Here is a 5,170-nt window from a genome sequence, read left to right as displayed (position 1 = left end):
ACCTGGCCGGGGGAGGAGGGTTTCTTTACAGTGGGGGTCGAGGAGGACTTACCTGGAAAGGAAATAATTGACCGTTAACCTTTTGCTGAAGATTCGCCACTAGTAAGGGGAGAATAGAATGGGATAACTTGTTTATCCTGCTCGAATGAGACTAAAAAGTCCCTTTACCCCAGCAGTCTTAACAAGGTCTCGTGTATTTTATGGGTTTAAATAATTAAATAATACAATACATAATGTTTACAACAAAAGACCTCGTTTAATTATTTCCCCTGTGTTGATTATGTACAGTTGAATATCTGGAGGAGGGTTTCTTTACAGTGGGGGTCGAGGAGGACTTACCTGGAAAGGAAATAATTGACCGTTAAACTTTTGCTGAAGATTCGCCAATAGTAAGGGGAGAATAGAATGGGATACCTTGCTTATCCTGCTCGAATGAGACTAAAAAGTCCCTTTACCCCAGCACTCCCAGCAGTCTAAACAAGGTCTCGTGTATTTTATGGGTTTAACATTGTACAATACATAATGTTTACAACAAAAGACCTTGTTAAACAAGGTCTTTTGTGTTGATTATGTTGATAACATTATTTCCCCTGTGTTGATTATGTACAGTTGAATATCCGGAGGAGGGTTTCTTTACAGTGGGGGTCGAGGAGGACTTACCTGGAAAGGAAATAATTGACCGTTAAACTTTTGCTGAAGATTCGCCACTAGTAAGGGGAGAATAGAATGGGATACCTTGTTTATCCTGCTCGAATCAGTCTAAAAGGTCCCTTTACCCCAGCAGTCTTAACAAGGTCTCGTGTATTTTATGGGTTTAAATAATACAATACATAATGTTTACAACAAAAGACCTTGTTTAATTATTTCCCCTGTGTTGATTATATACAGTTGAATATCCCATCTCCAAAAATGAAAACTTCTTCCATTAGAATTTGGCAGACCAACATAGTCACCGCTTTATTTTTCTGCACTTTTTTTTATCTGCCAAAGCCAAAAACTTCCCTTCTTTGAACCTCCTCTTGCTCTCCCTCGATTTTCCCTGTTCCTGCAAGGCTTTCTAAGGGAGGGGAGCCATGGGCAACTTACCATTTTGTGATTTAACCTTACCTTTAGTCTCGGGGAGTAGAGCCAAGCACAACTTACCATTTTGTGATTTACTCAGAGGTGTAGACGTCGATTTAGAATCGATTTCTTCTTTGATAGGACTGGCACCGTTAAGTGTGGTGGTTAACCCGTTTTGTTGCTGCGTCGGAGTGATGGGAAACATCAAAGGCCATTTTCTAGTCTCATTACTAGTTTAAGTCCCTAGTTCCTAGACCAGGCTGATTAGAATCTCTTTGTTAAAAAAAAGTCTCAAGTCCCTAGTTCCTAGACCAGGCTGATTAGAATCTCTTTGTTAAAAAAAGTCTCAGTCGACAAACGTGAGTTATCTGATTTTATAACTAGAGCTAGAAACTCATTACCCACTTGTTATCGTTACTTATAATAGGAACCTTACTCGTATTTCGTATTTATAGGGTACTTATAGCTTATAGTACCTATCTGCTAGCTACCTACAGTATGTAGTTATGCACGTACGTAAAGGACTTGTACCAACAATAAATTTACTTGTTAAAGTTGGGTCGATATGAGTCCATGATAGGTCAGTAATGGCATATGACACTGTTCAATGTTATGTTAAAATGACACATCCACCAAAAATAATGTCTTTTCTCTTTTTCCAAAGGAGGAATGTAGGTAGATAGGTTGGTGGAATATGGTAGTTTTGGCACAGCCAACAAAAATAGCAAGTCTCTCTCTCCCTCTCCAGTTAGGTATGTCTCGTACCACACAGAGCCGGTGGAATATGGTATAGTTCAGTAGTTCTGGCACATCCATGTCTCAGTCGACAAACGTGAGTTATCTGATTTTATAACTAGAGCTAGAAACTCATTACCCACTTGTTATCGTTACTTATAATGGGAACCTTACTCGTATTTCGTATTTATAGGGTACTTATAGCTTATAGTACCTATCTGCTAGCTACCTACAGTATGTAGTTATGCACGTACGTAAAGGACATGTTAGACATGTACCGACTATAAATTTACTTGTTAAAGTTGGGTCGATTTCATTACCCACAGTACTGCGTTCCTTATAATGGGAACCTTACTCGTATTTCGTACAAGGTACTTATGGTACCTATCTATTAGCTACCTACAGGTCCTACAGTGAGCAGTTATGCACGTACGTAAAGGACATGTACCTACTATAAATTTACTTGTTAAAGTCGGGTCGATATGTGTCTATGATACACAATAGGTCAGTAATGGCATATGACACTGTTCAATGTTATGTTAAAATGACACATCCACCAAAAATAATGTCTTTTCTCTTTTTCCAAAGGAGGAATGTAGGTGGATAGGTTGGTGGAATATGGTTGTTTTGGCACATCTAACAAAAATAGCAAGTCTCTCTCTCCCTCTCCAGTTAGGTATGTCTCGTACCACACAGAGCCGGTGGAATATGGTAGTTCAGTAGTTCTGGCACATCCACCAAAAATAACAAGTCTCTCTCTCTCTCTCTCTCTCTCTCTCTCTCCAAGTAGGCACATACCAGTACCTACTACACTACAGTACACAGAGCTGGTAGAAAGTGGTATTTTTGGCACATCCAGAAAAAAAAACAACAAGTTCTCTCTCTCTCTCTTATCTTTTCCTCTATCGATACTCTTATCTGAACCTAAAGAAAGTAAGATGAATCTACTCTCTCTCTCTCTCTCTTTCTCTCTCTCTCTCTCTCTCTCTCCAAGTAGGCACATACCAGTACCTACTACACTACAGTACACAGAGCTCGTAGAAAATGGTATTTTTGGCACATCCAGAAAAAAAAAACAAGTTCTCTCTCTTATCTTTTCCTCTATCGATACTCTTATCTAAACCTAAAGAAAGTAAGATGAATCTTAAAAGTAAGTAGGTGCCTATCATCCAAAAGTATCATCTTCCAAGATTAATAACTAATGCGAGTTCTCAGCTTTCCTGATGTATATCCGACACCTGTGTTATCCGGCCAGCTAATTAAATGGCGGCACTAATTGGAAAACTGCGGCGACCTTGACTTGACTGCAGATATAAATCAGGAGCATGAGTCATTGTTATTTTACACCGCGGTTCTGGCCGTGGAAAAAAAATAAATAAATAGACGTGCACCGTGCATAAAATATACGGATATCTGCATACTTCATTGATTCAGGCGGTATTCCAATATTTCCATTACTTAGCTAGACGTAAATAATGAAAGACGTATGACAGCGTGACAGCTGCATAAATGCATAATAAACGCTGACAAAATCAATATACATCTCATAAAAATTTGATCCATTACTTAGCTAGACGTAAATAATGAAAGACGTATGACAGCGTGACAGCTGCATAAATGCATAATAAACGCTGACAAAATCAATAGACATCTCATTAAAATTTTGGACAGACTTTAACGACGTAAAATGTCAATCTGATATGATAGCGTCGATTTTGTCGATAGCGGCGAAAAAGATTGTAATGATGAAGTCAAGATTTGCTCTGTTCTATTCAGTTCTAACTTCATATTGTGTAGAACTGTGGACGTTAAATTCGATATCGACAAAGGTTTTTATTTTATGATAATACAAGGTCTATTCACTCCTGTTTTGAGATGAAACTGAGTCCTTCATCAATAAGGTTTTACCTAAATTCTGCTTGTTGCCTACATAATACATACTTTTTGGGGATCAATTTAAATGATTTCCTTCTTTTGAATAAACTTTGAATCAAGTCTAATGCCGGCCACTCACGCCCCAGACCGTCTGACAAACCCAGGTCTGGTCATACCCAGGTCATAAGATTGGAATCTCAACAAGATAGCTAGCTCTGGAATCTGGATTCGTAAAAGGTTGACCCATCCTTTGGGACAGTTGCCCCTACACCTAAGCCTCAGAGTGGACTTTTGTGTATGGAGTTAATCCTTGAATCCGGATAGCAAATAAAATTATGATTAGAAATGTTTACCTATCTCTCTTGTAGGTACTCGTAGCGTGAGGGATGTAATGTCGGTCTTCCAAGTACTTGTGCTGAGCTGTCCACTTTTCTGGAGTAGTCTCTTGGGCTGAATAAGTTTGGTGTATCTGTTGAGACACCACTGCACCGCTGTGGTCTATTTGGTCCTTGGGAACTTTAACCACGTAGTACAAAGTTCCACCGTGTGATGTTGCCATGCTTGGCATTTTAATTAGATTGCCAAATTGAACTATGAAGACACACTTTTCCTATACATTCATACTAATTTCCTAATAATTTCTAGGTACTTGGGTGGTACCTACTTTGAAAGAATTTAGATTTTCTTAATAATCTTAATTTTATATTTAGACCACTAAAAGAAAATACGATCCTTTACAGAAAGGTGAAAAAGTTATTTAGATTTCTACTCATAATCTAAATTTAAAATAGTAAGCCAAAGACCAAAATCAGAAATCAGAACTATTCTAGATTCATGTTGGTTTTTGTCTTACCTACTTTTGTTACAACCTACTTTCTTGCTTTCTTCGGAGATTAATTAAAATTATATTAGGGCAGGTCAGGTATTTTTTTTAGAACCTAGGTTTATCAATTTATTTTGATTCAAAGTAAGTAAATAATTTACTAGTAAGTAAATAATTTATTTTATTCCATTATTTCACTATCGCTCATAAGGAAATTTGCCTAGGTACTTAATTTAACAAGACCTAAGTACTACATCATGTTGTAAATTTAGATCAATTATTATTGTTGTTGTTAATTTCAAAGAACGTAATAGGTAGGTAGGTAAGTACGTAATTTTTTTCTCAATGACAAAATATGTAAGTATTAAATTAAAAATACTTAAATACTTAATTGGGTAGTTTATTTTAGTTTTTATTATAAATTATTGTAAATAAAAATAGGATAAAAATAAGAAAATAATTTTGTACTTATCCATTTTAAAAGAATTAAGCTAAATATAGGTAACTTGAAAAGCTTACGGCTAAAACACAGGCACCACTGGTCGAGAACGGAATGCGAATGCACAGAATGCACTCTGAAAAAACTAATAACAGAAACAACGTTCACACGATACAGGCCGCATGACCACAACTCATGAGGCCCTCTCGTACCTTGATACTAGTAAATACCCACAC

The 5,170-nt window shown here is 37.1% G+C and overlaps 1 long non-coding RNA gene across 1 annotated transcript; it reads right to left on the bottom strand.

The window, feature by feature from the left end:
• Positions 1-4,049: 4,049 nt before the first annotated feature.
• Positions 4,050-5,027, bottom strand: LOC113472678. Its single transcript, XR_003394892.1, has 2 exons — positions 4,964-5,027; positions 4,050-4,404 (listed from the first exon to the last, which is right to left on the bottom strand). It is a non-coding gene; the product is annotated as an uncharacterized LOC113472678 (long non-coding RNA).
• Positions 5,028-5,170: the final 143 nt, after the last annotated feature.

The sequence above is a fragment of the Diaphorina citri genome, unplaced genomic scaffold (genome assembly GCF_000475195.1).
Source record: "Diaphorina citri unplaced genomic scaffold, Diaci psyllid genome assembly version 1.1 scaffold7185, whole genome shotgun sequence".
Taxonomy (NCBI): Eukaryota; Metazoa; Arthropoda; class Insecta; order Hemiptera; family Psyllidae; genus Diaphorina; species Diaphorina citri.
The sequence above is the reverse complement of the archived record's forward strand: the minus strand, read 5'-3'. Positions and strand labels throughout refer to the sequence as shown.